The sequence below is a fragment of the Scylla paramamosain genome, chromosome 21, assembly GCF_035594125.1.
Source record: "Scylla paramamosain isolate STU-SP2022 chromosome 21, ASM3559412v1, whole genome shotgun sequence".
NCBI lineage: Eukaryota > Metazoa > Arthropoda > Malacostraca > Decapoda > Portunidae > Scylla > Scylla paramamosain.
This window is the reverse complement of record NC_087171.1, coordinates 16,910,767-16,928,266: the sequence shown is the minus strand read 5'-3', so window position 1 is coordinate 16,928,266 and position 17,500 is coordinate 16,910,767. Positions and strand designations below refer to the sequence as shown.

The 17,500-nt window shown below is 41.2% G+C and overlaps 1 protein-coding gene across 2 annotated transcripts in view; it reads right to left on the bottom strand.

The window, feature by feature from the left end:
- Positions 1-11,310, bottom strand: part of LOC135111128 (uncharacterized) — a 78,741-nt gene extending 67,431 nt beyond the window's left edge. For both annotated transcript variants that reach the window (XM_064024115.1, XM_064024113.1), the window contains exon 1: positions 9,278-11,310. The gene's annotated coding sequence lies outside the window, so the exon portion shown is untranslated. The remainder of the gene's footprint in view (positions 1-9,277) is intronic.
- Positions 11,311-17,500: the final 6,190 nt, after the last annotated feature.

Genomic DNA, 17,500 nt, shown 5'->3' with positions numbered 1-17,500 from the left:
GACGGCAACCAAGTGGGCATCTCTGAGAAAAGAAAATTTTAATAGTTTTCAAGATCAAGTGATGCCTGAAAGTATTGTAGATCTCCCCATCTGAACTGGCCGTAATACATGAAAAATAAATGAAATGGTAAATCCTTTTATAAAAGTTGAGCTTTGAAGGGAAGTTGCAACATTTATGGAATATCTGGGAAAGCTGCTGCAGGGCCACAACTAACATCACATTCTGATCTCTCAGTCACGAGTTTACCATTTCTGGCTGTGGTGCAGGTGTCGCGAGGAAAAACTTAGTAGCACACCCAACGAAGGAAGGTCGGTGTAACAAATATTCCAGCATCAAAAATAAAACTTTAAACGCAGCAAGAATGAAAGACACCTGTCGTCATCCGGACATCCTGAATGAAGTCAAGAAGTGAAGAGAGAGAGTGAGTTGCTGACCATAATCTTGATCTGACAATATGACAGCGATATTGGGAGAACTCTGGTCCACTCCTCAGGCCAGACAGGAAAACCTCAAGAAAAAAAATAGTACGATGAGTGAGCCGAAAGTCTAAAATCATGTACAAATTATGCCAGCTTAGCGCGGAAGAAATCTCTGAGGCGTGAAAAACACTCAGTAAATTCTGTCGCGGAGAGGAAGCGAAACTTGTGTTAATTCGCTTAATTTGTGACGGAGAGGAATAATATTTTAACAAGTTGCTTAGCCGCATCCACGAGGTGTGAAGCGGGGAATTCGAGGACATCATCTACGTTCGGTGTCTCGGAGCTGGTGGTACCGATGTCAATAATCTACTGAGCACCTTCGTTCTGTAGAGCTCGCCTGAAGGTCACATTTCAATTTTACTTTCGAACACGATCAATAATGCTAAACAAAGAGTACTCCATGAATGCTGACCAAAGGGAATAAAACATTCTTGCTGCATACATAAGTAGGTCGGAAAAGTCGCTCAGCATCTGTAGGTTCCTAGCAATAATCCGAGAAATATGAACCTCTATATATGCCTGGGCTTCAGAAATGGAGGACGGGCGACAGAATCTATGTTGTTTAAAGGGAAAGCTGACCTACATTTTCATCGAAACAAATCAGGCCAGCGTTAACCATATTCAGAACATACTTCACCATAAATAATGTGTGTGTGTGTGGGAAGGGGGAGAGAGAGAAAGAGAGAGAGAGAGAGAGAGAGAGAGAGAGAGAGAGAGAGAGAGAGAGAGAGAGAGAGAGAGAGAGAGAGAGAGAGAGAGAGAGAGAGAGAGAGAGAGAGAGAGAGAGAGAGAGAGAGAGAGATGGGTCGATGATGAGTGAGACATAAGTTCTTTACAGCTTTAAGAAAAAAGGAGGGTCGCGTATTTCCATTCCGTCCATGAAATCCTCTCTCTCTCTCTCTCTCTCTCTCTCTCTCTCTCTCTCTCTCTCTCTCTCTCTCTCTCTCTCTCTCTCTCTCTCTCTCTAATCCTCATCCCTGCAGACCAAAAGCCTTTCGTGGTTTTCGTCATTCATCTTTGTCTTCTTTTCGCTTCTTTGAGCTCCATTGAGGGATTTTCTTATCACTTTCCTTCATCCTGCCTTCCATTTCTCATGACTCTACTTCCATCGCTTTGGTTTTCATTTACCACCCCACCAACTCTGCGCAAAACACGGCACGACGCAGCTCACATCAACTTCGGGTGCAGCGTTCGCCAGCGGCTTTCAACGTACTGCTTGACATTGCGCGACTTAGTTACTTTCCAAAATCGAAATAAAGATACATTTACTAAGCCAGGTTTCCAATACTTGTTTTATTTGTGTTGTTTGTTATGTATGTGGCACGGTAAAGAAGGGTGCTTAATGATAACAATGGTGACAGTAATTAAAAGTTTACAGGTACAAGTTTAAGAGTGAACGTGTGCGTCTTTAGCATGAATCACTAAGTCTTGATAATTTTAAATGACCACACTTGACGCCTTATGAGGGCAGCAACGTTGATAAACAATGAAATGTTGAGGTATAAGACTGTAAGAATGCAGGTTAGAATCTTACACATGAATCATTGTTTAACTTTAAGACCACTGCATTGATCACACACCCTTGACGCCTTATGAGTCTTCAAACGCAGTCAGCAACAATGCCATAGCTGCCACAGTGCGGGACGTCTGCATATGAATGGAGTATAACTGGAGGTGTGACGCACTGCGCTGGACAACGTTTCTCGCCTGAATGACTGTTTTGTCCTGCTCGTCTGGATCTAAACTCCACCGAAGGGGAAGTGACAACAATGCAGATGATGCCTCAGGGACTGCATGATACAGATAAATACACGCAAGACGGTAAGCAAAATATACATTAATGTTGGAACGCACTAAGACACTACGTCACTGGGACTATTTATATATATACTTCATAAGTGAATCTTGATGCACCGTTTACATATATCAGCATCCACTATCATCTTCAGCTGCATACAGAAGACAATGCGCTTTTTTTTTTTTTCCTCACTGTACTGACTGAGCGTGTTGGTGTACCTTTACGGTGCCATGAGTGCAGCACAGACCTACTCCTAGCACTTTAAAAACCGAGCGTACATACTGAATTTCATCCCAAGAGACTACAAGAATGGGACGCTCTCTCCTTCCACAGCCCCGCCTCGCCTCGCCTCGCCTCGCCTCGCTTAATACACTAATTCGTACATTAGGGAGGGATTCACGTCCAGCTCTTTCCAGCCTGAGTTTTTTTTTTTTTTTTTTTTTAGATAAGACATGCGCTTCTCCTTGGACCAAAGACCCGTCCAGGAGGCAGCCAAGATCTGGAAGCGTCTCTCTCTCTCTCTCTCTCTCTCTCTCTCTCTCTCTCTCTCTCTCTCTCTCTCTCTCTCTCTCTCTCTCTCTCTCTCTCTCTCTCTCTCTCTCTCTCGCTCTCTCTCTCTCTCTCTCTCTCTCTCTCATCTTTCGTACCTACCCCTTCATCTTTCCTCTTGTTACGTTCCTTATTTCCTTCACTCAAGTTTTCTACCACTGATTCGGATTCTCGCTTTCCTTCTGCGCTATTCCATTGCCACATTGTCTTCTGATTATGTAACTTTTGTGTATTCCTTTCAGCGTAATTAACACGTGACCCGCTCCTACTCTTTCGGGAGGGAGTGGATATACAATGTGGTAATTAGTGGTGAGAGTGGCATTTATTACTCATAACACAATGAAAAGCTGATTATTATTATTCCTATTATTATTATTATTATTATTATTATTATTATTATTATTATTATTATTATTATTATTATTATTACCACTATTATTATTATTGTCGCGATTACCATCACATACTGAAAAAAATAATAAATAAAAGTGAAAATAAAACAAACAGCCAACTAAACAAAAGCGAAACAAGAGTTGTCAACTACCAAGTTGGTAAGAAGTAAAGGAAATTGTAGGTTTTCTGCTGTTTAATGTATTGTGATACAAAAAAAAGACAAACTTTGAAGAAAGCGTTAACTTTGACAAACAGGCCAAGTAGGGGTGACTGAGTCCTCCTCGCTCTCTATGATGACCAGGAGAGGGGGACCCTATGTCTAGGAGAGGGAAGACCGGGAATAGGCTTAACTGGACTGGTTTCAGGCTCCGTGATGCGAGGGTGTGTGTGTGTGTGTGTGTGTGTGTGTGTGTGTGTGTGTGTGTGTGTGTGTGTGTGTGTGTGTGTGTGTGTGTGTGTGTTGGGTGGGGGGTTGGGGGGAGGCTGGCTTCGTTGCCCGTTCCCAGGAGTCGTCACGCAGAAGGAAGACAAGTGTTTCCCTGGTAGGCAAGTGTCAACCATGGTAGTCAAAAGCCAGGTAGTTGGGGCCCTACAGGCGCCGTGATGTTCCTCCACAGCACCGAGTGTGTTACAAAAGCAGAGTGCTTGCTTTCTGGCACCGTGCATACTTTATTGACTATCCTGCCGAGAGATGAGACTTGTCGCTACCACAACCAGAGCGTCATCTCGTTGGTGGTGGTGGTGGTGGTGGTGGTGGTGGTGGTGGTGGTGGTGGTGGTGGTGGTGGTGATGATGATGATGATGATGATGATGATGATGATGATGATGATGATGATGATGATGATGATGATGATGATGGTGGTGGTGGTAATGGTGGTGGTGGTGGTGGTGGTGGGGATGCAATAAAGCCATCTACTAAATTTCAAAGGACCCTCAGAATTAAAACATGGATGCTTCCTACTTCATTGACTCTCAAAAAATAAAAAAATAAATTACCTTATGATTCAATCTAGACATCCTATTTTCAGTGCTGAATGTTGCCTGATGAACTCTTTTGTCAGTGAAGGCTAAGTGAAAAATAAGGTTGTTAAGCTCCTTTATATACTACGAGGGACAAGATCGAGGTATCGGCAGCATCCCAAGGCAGAAATTAATGTAGCAAGGGAGTAAATCTTTCCTATGACTATGTTCTATTTAGTAAACAGTGAAAGGTAAAGAGGGGCTACAGCTGCAAGTGGCCTCAGCGCCCACCTCTGTAATGGATGACGTCCCTTTCCCCAACAACACAGGACCACTGCGACATCCGAGTTTTCACAGTTTTCCCTCCCAGGTTTCCCAAGTATCCATTAATCGACCAAGCCAAAGGAAGAATGAACAATTGTGTGAGCAGCACAATGACTGGCCCAGCACGAATTCGAACCGCAGCCAGCAGATTAGTACCCAGTCGAGCTCGCCACTTCGTCACGGAGGGTAAACAGTGAACAGTTCCATTAATCGGTATCTTGATGGAAAACGCTCGCTAATTCCCTCCCGTTAAACAGCGATGTAACCTTAAAGTAATATTCCCCAACCTGTAGTTCCTAGGAGCCACAGCCCTTCCGAAGCCTGTTTAAGGAGCCCGAGGGAATGCCTCAGAAAATTACGTGGTATTTGTTATTCCCTCCCAGAATGTAGATAGATGATACAATTCAAATATAATTGTTTAATGGGAGAAGTAGATGTATATGTGTGTGTGTGTGTGTGTGAGAGAGATCGTGTTTACCAGTACATTTCACTATATCTATATTATCTATTGTGTTTCAGGGACTGCAATAATAGGAAACCACTGCCTAGGGAACCACTGCCACAACATCAGATGCATTATCGAATTTACTCCGCGTACAGCACTTAACAAATCATGGAAAGGTATCGTGGTGTTCCATATCTAAAATGATCTCTTCTTATCGCTTCCACTGCCAGTAGCCCCCTCACAACACAATAGAAACAACAACAAAACCGCCAGCAAAAACATGACACGCAAAACACATCCAACTGCAACTTCCTGTACGTGATGCGTTTGGGAGCGGAAATGTTCAAAACCAGATACTGACGCGTGTGTGTGTGTGTGTGTGTGTGTGTGTGTGTGTGTGTGTGTGTGTGTGTGTGTGTGTGTGTGTGTGTGTGTGTGTGTGTGTGTGTGTGTGTAGTTATGAATAAATCCATTTCTTAACTTTCCATAGTCTGTTCCCAATTGTTATTTGCCTTCTGCTGCCTCGAGTCATCTAAAGGATTTCACAAAATACAAAAGAAAAAGATTAAATGATAATCGAGCAGCACGCCAGCCACATGTTTTTTATCCAGAGGAGTCATCCCCTATTTTCAGTTTCTTTGCTTTCAACCACTGCAAGTCTATTATTTTCTTTCCTCTCCAGTGAATTCCTAAAAACAAAATTTCATAGTTTCTGTGACCTCGAAACCCAACAGACCAGATGTTCCCCTGAGCCACCGCCTCTGTGAAGTGGGACAGCCAGAAACTTTATTATTCTGATATTCTATGAAACAGTTATTCCTTTCATGTAAGACTCGTTTGTTATGTTATGCACATCATGTAGGTGACCGAGGCTGAGATGGAGACACATTTCGCATATTTCTTTTTTAACAATGTAAATGGAATGGTCTCGCCTCGCTTCTACCCACTCACGTGTCGTCCATGAGGGTCCAGGGAGAATGTACCATAAACTTCCTCAAAATTTATAGAGCGTCATATTTCCGTATGGAGCGCTGCCAAACCTACTCTACACCTTTACAAAAAAAAAGTCACTGGAAAATGTATCAAAATCTGGCCAAGAGTACTATCTTCCACCACCAGGTTGGCACTCATCCAGGAACATGCCCATCTGTTCCTTCCTACTCACAATAAAGACAAAACACTACATAGCTATAGTCTTCCCTGCACCGGACAAGGCCTTGCACAATTCTTTGACGACTCAGACTGAGCAACACAAGTTTTTTTTTTTCATCTTGCTTTCTTCGACTAAGTGTTCGTAACAATTACAATAACTCTGCTTGTCTTCTACCGTCACCGTCCTCACTGGCCTTAGAACTGTGTGCCTTGGAAGGCACACAGTTCTAAGGAAGAGTCCTTCCTTCTGTTGCTATAAAAAAAATTATATATATATATATATATATATATATATATATATATATATATATATATATATATATATATATATATATATATATATATATATATATATATATATCAGCAGTGTTGAGGCGTCTAATTGGCCACTAGATCTTGCCTTTCATCTTTTATTTCCTGAAATATGTAAGATATGTAACTGAACATGACATTTCTCTTTTCCACTAAAGAATCTCCTGGCCTGCCTGAGTAGATAATTATGTTCCCTATAGGAATGATCGATACATGTGAAATAAGCCCACGAGTTATAGTGAAAGCTTAACAATTCCGTCTGGGGTAAATCCAAATTTCCAAGTTACGAGTCATGCTCTTTCTTATTCTTTCATCTCCAATTTCCTGTGTTACCCATCTGCTGCTGCCGCGGGCAACGTTTGTTCCTTCCTGAGATCTAATATAAAACAACTGTCTCTTGTATCGTATCTTTTTCTTTGATATTTTTTGGGGGGTTCGCTTTCTCATCAAATATCTTCCTTCTCTCACACATACAACATTCTCCATCTTTTTCTACCCCTCTTAATAGAATAGCTTTACAGGAATAGCTTCACAACTAACTTTCAAGCTACCAGTGAACACCAAATAAAATCATCCCAGTCATCTCCAGAAAAAACCTTCACAACTTTCCCTTCTCAACCTCTTCAGATCAGCTAACTTTATAACCACGCTTCAACCAACCGGTCACGCACAGACAGCCATTCCTTTCACATATCCTCGGAGCAGCAGTTCTCTACATGAACAGTAGTAAATAAAGTGAAGTGGATTTATATTAACCTCACATGGTTCTACTGTCCTTTCTTCCCAATGTCCTCCTCACGGCCACATTACAGTATCATTTGCTGCTACCTCTGAACATAACGACCAAGGAAACTGATGTACTCAACTGGCTAAGTGCTTGCCGCCCTTCCTAACATAGCTTAGCAGGAAGGAATTATGTCGCACACTTGCATCCCCATTTAGACCGTCTTCATGCCGCAATTCAGGTAGTATCTTTACTCTCTCTCTCTCTCTCTCTCTCTCTCTCTCTCTCTCTCTCTCTCTCTCTCTCTCTCTCTCTCTCTCTCTCTCTCTCTCTCTCTCTCAACTACTATAGTACTTCAGTTTTCCTCGTCCCTAAGTACTAGACTATACGACAAAGAATCTGGGACGCGTAAAGAATTCAATATGACTTTCTTTTAAACGCTGGGAATGTAAACACACACACACACACACACACACACACACACACACACACACACACACACACACGAAAAGGAAACAGTAATAGCTTCCAAAAAAAAGTATCTAATCAAAACATACAAGTAAAAACAACAGCAAAAATAAAAAGGAAAACGAAAAATAGAATAAAGGGAAAAGACAATGATTCAAAACTGCCCCCATGTTCAAAAGAAAGTGACAAAAAGCATCACCGGCTAATGAACGCGGCTACTGTTTCACGTCTGTCTAATTTACACGGCAGGAATACACGAGACCACCTCCCTCCACCTCCACCCGCTACGCAGGCTCGAAGAGAGGACATAGTGGAAAGGAGAAGCAACATTCACGACTTGGTTTACTCACTCCAATTATACGTGAAGCCTCGACTAAAACAAAGAGCCTGACTTAATCACTCCTCGCGGCCAAGTTCTCTAAGGTTAGGGGGCGGGGGGAGAAGGAAGGAATGCTCTGAAGCTAACTAAACCTGACCCGAAGTAAAGACATTAGACTCAGGCCTTCGCAGTGTCGCGAAGGAAATATGGCAGGTAATTAAGAGAAGGGGGATGAGTAAGAGGGAAAAGATGAATGTAAAAAAAAAGTTTGTGGAACAGGAAGAAGTAAAGAAGTACAAGGTGTTATCATTTGTGTGACCTGACCTTCTATATTCCCTCGGCTCAGTCCAGGTTACCTAACGCGAAGGAGCATCAGGGTAAACAAGACCAACACAGCATTTCCTGGGAGTGTGAGCATGAGGAATGACTCCCATACATGCGACTCACTCGGGAGGCTCAAGTTACTCATCTTCCCTGCTTCCCTCGAGGACCGGGAGGCGGAGAAGGAAGAAGTGGTAAGGCCGTGTCAGCACTCCAGGGAAATGCATGACTTGGCTCAGCCTTGCTTACTCTGCTGGCTCTCCACTCCGAATCCAGTAACTCACTCCTCAGCCAGAGGAAATTGAAATGGGTTCAAGCCGCCACTCTACCTCCTTTAAAAGCTAATTTTGAATCCATACTCAGTAGCGGGGTACCATCGCACTCCCAATGGCCCGGGTGGTCACACTCAGCCACATCTTTCTTCCAGCCCCAAGATGACAACACGACTGTTGCCTCAAACACTAACACACGCCACACGCGCAATGAAGACACTGCAGCGAATCGTTAAAACACTAATGATAATAGTAACAAATAAAAACTAAAAATAAGTATTTACAGTGGTCTTTTGTATACAACACTGTGACCAGTTTGTTTGCTGTCTCCTCTCACGAGGGAGTTGTGTATTTGCATGCATGCATATATATATATATATATATATATATATATATATATATATATATATATATATATATATATATATATATATATATATATATATATATATATATATATATATATACACAAAACAGTCGCTTCCTTACTGTTGCTGATCCACAATATTGTGTTCTTTAATGACATCAGAGTACGATTGTTCTCACTAACACTGAACAATTCAATCACAGAATCACCTGAGGAGCAATATGTGACTTCTTTCTGCCAGTGTCATAATGTAACACAAAATACAACAAGGGAGTAAATATTTTCAAGTGTTGCAATAATAACATATAAAGTAAGTGAACAGATTATTTTCTACAGACTTATTATGACACTCTCCCCATCCACACACGCCGCAACAGCGACACCTCACTCTACCCGCTGAGGCCGAGCGGCTGCGTAAGGAGTGGCGCGAGAATTCGAGGCAGGCGAGGCACCCACTCCACACTGGCTCACGCACCCTACTGACTACCGGCCGCCTCCTAACCCGCCACACCGTCGCAGATGCCGCCACCGCCGCCGCTGCTATCGCCGCCTCTCCACCTCCACCCCCCACCCAAATTACCACCACCACATACCACAGCCACCGTTTCCACTCACCAGTGACACCACTACCATCACTACCACATGCCAGCACCACCGCTGCATACCGCTAACATTAACACCACCCATAACACCAGCACACATCACAATCACCGCTTTCACTCATCACCAACATCAGCAACATCATCACCAGCACCACCACCAGCATCAACACCCACAAAACAACATTCGAAAGCCTGGGAAAAGGTTACAAACTTGAAAATTTGAACCGTGCCTAGAAAACACCAAACTGGATATGGCCGAAATTTAAGTGACTATGATTGATGATCGGGATGATAACAACAACAATAATAATTAGAAGTAGTAGTAGTAATCTCATATCTTCATTTCTGTCGTTCCACTGCTGCTCTAACAACCACTATTATCATTCCAGCAGCTTTCTTCCTTATCATCATCACGCACTGCTGATGCACTCACACCAACACTACCACCACCACCACCACCACAGCAAGTCTCGGTGGCGGCAGATCATCACCGCGGCGCCATTACCTCCCCACATATCCCGCACACATTTCGGCGTGGCGTGCTGAGAGATGCTCACGTCGGTGCTCATGTCTGCCAAGTATTTGCATTCATTTCCCTTAACTGTGTGTGGCGTAAACACTGACGGGAGGCCTGGTGGCTTCCTCCCTTACATCTTTTCATTTCTCTCTCTCTCTCTCTCTCTCTCTCTCTCTCTCTCTCTCTCTCTCTCTCTCTCTCTCTCTCTCTCTCTCTCTCTCTCTCTCTCTCTCTCTAATCCTCAGGTTAACACACTTTTTTTTCTTCCAGTGATGCAAGTAAGACTTTATTTCACCTGCTCTTTACGTCTTTCATCTGGGATTGTACTTTTCTCAGAATCTTCGCAAAATATGCATACCGTTAAATGAAACTGTTAAGTTATTTAACGATTTTAAGGAAGTTTATATGTATACCCTTTCAGATTCATTTTAAAAATCTCATTAATTATTAGTTTTAGTTATGCTCAGCTTCACAAAACACTGCAACACCTACATGAGACATCTAATTGACGCTTCTTTTGACGGAAATAGGCAGGTGGAGGCAAAGGGGTAAGAAAGCCCAGTGACGTCTGTGTCCATGAATAAATTACAAAAATACAAGTCAATATATGAACTAATGAACTACCCTGCATTATGATATTCACAAAACTGATGAGAAATAAGAATATGAGCAGGTGGTTGTAGTTGTGAGATATTGCTTTTAGTCTGAAACATTTCGTAAAGCAAGACGTCTATTGAGTTTTTACCAATTGCGCCAAAAAAAAAGCAAAAAAAAGAAAGCAAGTTTTTCTTTTTTCACATCACCCCTTAATCTTTCAAACAAAAATTTCTTACAACCTCACTTCGATCAATTAATTTGTTTCATGTGGCCGACACTTGTTCCTTGGCCACGTAGGTAAGATATAACATCCCTGACCCGGTAAATATTTCCAACTACATACATTTTGCATAAAGGTGGAGACTAAGATACACGTTGTGCAGGTCCCGCTGTTTATGTCCCATGCAACTCAACCTTAACTCAGTGACTTGAAGGCAACAGTAAAACTTGCTATGTACATTATTTGCTAGCTATATAGGGCCACTATGACCGCATGTAATGTTTTTATGAGGTTAAGTTTGCCGGTTTTCCAGAATGAATAAAGTACACGATACCCAAATATTTCGTGTATCAAGGGATGTCACGTTTTACTGAAATCTATTCATTTACTGTAAAATACCTAGCATTTTGAACATGCTTGAATGATTGAGTGACTTATCAAAATTCAGTATAAACCTTACTTACACGTGTAACGCGGTTACAGTATATATTGCCTCATGTATTATTATAATTTCATGTTTATGGTTTACTATATAAATTTCCGTATCAATTTCGTAAGTCCATAAAAATGTAAGAAACTTTCTCTAGCAAAATAAGTTTTCATTCAGAAGGTCACCTTGAATACAAAAAATACATAAATAAGAAAAAAAATCAGTAAAACCTAAAAAAGAAAAAAAAGTAATGCTGCTCATTAAGCTTTCTTAACAGTATTTCACCTTCAAAGTCAACGCCGTTCTTAATGAATGATTATTAACATTCTCTTTCCGTGCTAGTAATTTTGAAGCCTATTTCAAGTCTTGCCTTATTGAAGTCATCAAAACATTTCTTGTAAATCAAGACTGACTTAACAAGGACACTAGTCATTTCTTGTAACTCGTTTTTGTTGAGCTCTACATCAATTTTTTTTTTTTTTTTTGCTATTATCTATGGAAGTAATTTATCGTAACCCTATTAGAGTAATTTATCTTTGTGACGCAAATTTCAGCATCAGTAAGAAAATGACAGAATATTATGCATACATGAAGATAAAATAAAAAAAAGTTTCACTCTTACTTCCTCTGCTTTGTTGGCATCTTTCAATGTAATCTCTAAGAAGGAAGTGTTAAAGTTTCGATCACAATCAAAGATACAAGGGTTGAAATCCTATTCCACCAAACACATTACTAATAAGCTTCCCTTTCTACCACGGTGGCAATATAGATAAAACACAGGCCTCCTCCTACTAGACATCTGCTCCCCTCAATACAAGACGTGTTGTAATTGGTACTTCATTTCACACAATCTATACTCGTTTGTCAATTACAAATCAAATGAAACATCCGTAAAACCAATCATGTGGTAATAATGGACGTATATAAATAATAATGCAGTTAGCTGTCAAATTATAATTGTGTGTGGGGGGGGATGCTCTAAAGATAATATGCTGTGTTGGTACGATGTAGAAGCTATATGAAAATCAACATATTAGAGAGAGAGAGAGAGAGAGAGAGAGAGAGAGAGAGAGAGAGAGAGAGAGAGAGAGAGAGAGAGAGAGAGAGAGAGAGAGAGAGAGAGAGAGAGAGAGAGAGAGAGAGAGAGAGAGAGGCGTGCTGAAGCCGTAAAGCCCAGCAAAGATAATAAAGAGAACAGCAACGATGACATTTTACAAGCATCAGATCACTCTTCCGTGACTTAACCCTTCTGCTATTTGACTGTTATTTTACACATCTTTATTTAATCTCTGACCACTGTGAGACATTTTTTTCTTGTTTACATTCACGTTTAAACATCATACTGCCAAGAAAATGCAAAATGTATTCTCTTAATCCTTTTTATTCTAGATCCTTATAAAGGTTTCATACAATGTTCTTACTATTGAAAACTGTTGCATATCGCAGGGAAAGGATTAAACTAAATAAAGGTACACTGTTATTAGATTCAAGTGGACGATCTAATGTGGCTAGGGTATTGAAGAAACAATGCTAATACTGAGACAACTCTATACAAAAGAAGCTTACTGCTAATACGAGTGTAGCATTCAGGCTATTGTATGAAAGACCTAATCTAAAATAATACAAAAATAATATATGAAGGCAGGAATGAATAACTGATCACACATAAAGGAACGACTGCGTAGTAAATTCACCCTGCACTAAAAGTATTCTACGTGATAAAGGTGTTTACTGGGGATCTTCTGCCGTATTCTAAGACAAAGTAGAAGAAAATGCCACCACTGAAATGATAGTGTACTTCGCCTCACTTAGTATTGCTGCCTTTATTCAATTTAGTCTGGATACAAACCCTGTTAGAAGATATGAGAGTTTAGAAGGAATATAAGAGTATTTTTTTTCCTCTCTCTTCCATCAGAAGATATCTTCATCCCTTTGACAAGTCGCTTTTACATCTTTTTTTTTTTTTTATTCTAATCTCTATCTTTCTCTTCCTTCTCCTCCCCTTCTTTTTTTTTTCTCCTCCACAGCCCATTCAGAATCTCTCTTCGCTGCCCTTTCATAAATATGTCCTAGAATGTGAGAGTTTGATCTTTTCTAGTGAGACAATAATCACACAACCTCTACCCGTCTCTCCACCCCAACCTCTCTCTCTCTCTCTCTCTCTCTCTCTCTCTCTCTCTCTCTCTCTCTCTCTCTCTCTCTCTCTCTCTCTCTCTCTCTCTCTCTCTCTCTCAACTCCCTTTTCACTAACAATCTCACGTTCGTAACAATGGGGAAAGTAGCAGTAGTTAATTTAATGTTATACTATTTGAGTGCCTCCGTGGTACAATAGTAACGAGCGGATGGGGCCGATGGGTTTTCAGGCGCAGGGGTTCAAATCCTGGTCACGGTCCGAGGTTTGGAAGGACATCCACTCTAGGTAATGGTTCCCAAATGCTTGAACCGAACTCCTCTGTTAAGAATCATCAGGGAAATTTGAACGTAAAAACAGTAGAGGAAGAAAAAATTAAACTGACTTGAATGCTGCCGTTCTCTTGTGGACTTGTCAAACAGCACAAACATATTTCATACTCTGTACCCATCCACCTATTTCCCATTCTACTCTGTCAAAATGTCAGTGCAATACAGTTTCAATTGGTGCTTTTTATTCTGATTACACATGACTGACAATTTTCCAAAAGCGCACAAACTACTACTTTCCATTGATGTTGAGCCACTTTTTTTCACGGTAAAGCAGCACCAGAGGGACGAATTTACTATCAAAGCGGTGCACTTGTCCCTGTTGGCCCCAAACACTTAGTCGTCGAACACTGGTGCTATTTGGAGTTAAATTGTAAATGATGAAGTCTGTATACACCATTACTCACAGCGTGCCTTCATATTAGTTTGTAACACACCTTGTACAGAAGAAATGTAATGTAGTTATGCACTACAATAAAATAAATATGTGAGCACTTGCCTTTAACTCTGTAATAGTCATGGTACTGAGAAATATATGTACGACACTTTCTGAGGCACACTCGTGAAATCTAGAACAAACATATATTAAAACTACATTTTAGTTATTCCAGTTGGTACAGGAACATGAGAGATATAAGCACCTGTTATAAATCATAGACCGCTTCACTGAATACAAGGTGGCTGCAAGCTTACGTAGTCACGGTTCCATTTGTTATTGTTCTTTACATGAATACTCTAAATATTTTATGGGAAGACAATGAAAAGTTCTTCTGAAGTGATGATAACGACTGAAAAAGAATCATATCTTGAAAAAGTCAAATTTTCAACTCCTAAAACTACCTGACCCTTTGTATAAAGAATGTAATAAAAGAGATGCATAATACCATATATCTCTAAATAAATAAATAAATAAATAAATAGATAAATAAAGGAACAAAAGTTTACTCATTTTACTCATTTACAATAAAGGAAGAGCAGGGCACATAATGGCCGAATATGAAATAAAGTACAATGAAAATTTATATATTTAGGTCACACTTTTCATCACAATTTTATGTTGTGTGTGTGTGTGTGTGTGTGTGAGAGAGAGAGAGAGAGAGAGAGAGAGAGAGAGAGAGAGAGAGAGAGAGAGAGAGAGAGAGAGAGAGAGAGAGAGAGAGAGAGAGAGACTTTACCTTCTTCTTGTATGGTATACTATCACGCTAATGGACCAATTACAGTTAACCAAGACCAACGCATTATACCATGTCATACTTAAAAAAAAAAAATATGACATGAAAAAACACACATGCATCTATGGAACACACAACATTACACAACATTAAACTCTCATACAAACCATGCGCACATTCAGTCTCCTGCAACGCTCCCTACTCTTCCTCCCTTCATAATTAGTAGATCTGAGTCGATGGAGGGGACTTCCTGAGGTTGTGGAATCCTCATGAACAAGAAAACTCAAGGACAAACATTACAGGTACGATTTCTGGTCTTACGTACATTTCTCTTAATTTTTGCTGACCACCTCCTACCCACAAACCAGTCTCTAACCCCATCCACCACCGCCCCCCTCTCCCTTCCACTTCTCTCCACTCCGCTCTCTCCTCTCCCCAGTCCCTGTTGCCCACCCCGCCCCTCCACGACCGCCCTAAAGCTGCTAGGCTCCAGGAACCTCCTTTGACCTCCGCGCCACCCTTCCATGCTTTATTCTCTCTCTCTCTCTCTCTCTCTCTCTCTCTCTCTCTCTCTCTCTCTCTCTCTCTCTCTCTCTCTCTCTCTCTCTCTCTCTCTCTCTCTGTGTGTGTGTGTGTGTGTGTGTGTGTGTGTGTGTGTGTGTGTGTGTGTGTGTGTGTGTGTGTGTGTGTGTGTGTGTGTGCATACGGGCAGGCCAATGCAGTACCAGTGGATGTATTTGAGGACGCAGCTGGCCGACCCTTCCTAGTGTGGCGGGGCACAAGGGGAATCGAGGCGGGACAGGTATTCGAGGCCACGAGTTTCGCTAATTACCTCGAGAATGAGCTCTCCGAAGCCCTGTCTTAATGAGTTAAGCCTGAACGTCGCTACCACAAGTAAGATTAGCTGCTTAATTACTTCTCCTTACCATAGACACACACACACACACACACACACACACACACACACACACACACACACACACACACACACACACACACGGTTAATGGAAAGAGTTTTAAATATCATTCTGACTGTATGGTACTATTATAAATTTGTACATCATGAATTTAATATTCTCTCTCTCTCTCTCTCTCTCTCTCTCTCTCTCTCTCTCTCTCTCTCTCTCTCTCTCTCTCTCTCTCTCTCTCTACGTCAAGTATGGAGTCATTAGTCCAATGAGTAATTATCGACACCAATAAAACCAATTATCATCAGAAAACAGTAGAATATCTATATCTATGTAATAATATTCAAATGCAAATATCAGTCCTTTGATTTTGTAGTCACAATAAGTATGGATAACAGAGCTCAGAAATCCTATACCATAACATAAATACTGAATAAGAGTATATCGAACCTGGTACATTCAAATATACTTATATTCGTATAAAGAGAAGCGCCACCTGACATCCACATTTCGAAAAAAAATGAGAGAGAGAGAGAGAGAGAGAGAGAGAGAGAGAGAGAGAGAGAGAGAGAGAGAGAGAGAGAGAGAGAGAGAGAGAGAGAGAGAGAGAGAGAGAGAGAGACGAAAAGATCAATATCGCAGGAAATGCAAGGTGGGACAGCCAATGTGAATGTGGAAAGTGAGTGCAGGTGTTGGTGACATGTGCCTGGGAAACATGACGCTTTCCATAGGCCTGTCCTACATCCCCAACTTGCGAATTTTGGGCCCTACCTGTCCAGCGGAAACTCTATATTTACACAGTTTGAACCTCGTGACGGCCATGCATGACTCGTATTATGCGATCTGAATCCCCACACTACGTTAATTAAAGGACGCAGGAAGAGATACATGCAAGGAACAGTAAAATATGCAAGGAAAACTAACGAACAACAATAACGATGTTCAAAATGGCTATATTGGTGGGAAGTTTAGTAACAGCCTTACGTAAATGCATACACATTTTTTTTTTATGTATTCATATTCATATCTATAACACATTTTTCCAATTCACTCTGATTTCCATATTCTTCTTCTTTTCTCCTCCTCCTCCTCCTCCTCTTTCTCATCGGGCTTCTGAAATTCTGATCTTTTTATTTCAGTGCTTTCTTCTCCCACACACACACACACACACACACACGAGAGAGAGCAAGAGAGAGAGAGAGAGAGAGAGAGAGAGAGAGAGAGAGAGAGAGAGAGAGAGAGAGAGAGAGAGAGAGAGAGAGAGAGAGAGAGAGAGAGAGAGAAAACGCCATGTCGTACACAAAGCACTAAACCAGTACAGTAATGGATGCTGTGAACTACACTGTCGTTCTGCATCCGCATCGCCCAATTCCCAACACAGGCACAAAAAAGACACAGAGTAACATGAGGCATAAAGGTGATAAAGCACTGGGGTTTTCAGAGTAGCGCCTTGTGTAAGGATGGATTCCATGAGCCGCACACTCCATTGTTTATCTATACCTTTACTATTACTACATTGTTCTCTCTCTCTCTCTCTCTCTCTCTCTCTCTCTCTCTCTCTCTCTCTCTCTCTCTCTCTCTCTCTACTGGGATTTGTGATCAACCGCATAATGAAGCAGAGTAAGTGAACCATTGGATGTAATGACCGTAGACTTCACTATTTTTTTTATCATACAAGCGCCAACGAACGACAATCTTCAAACGCCATTT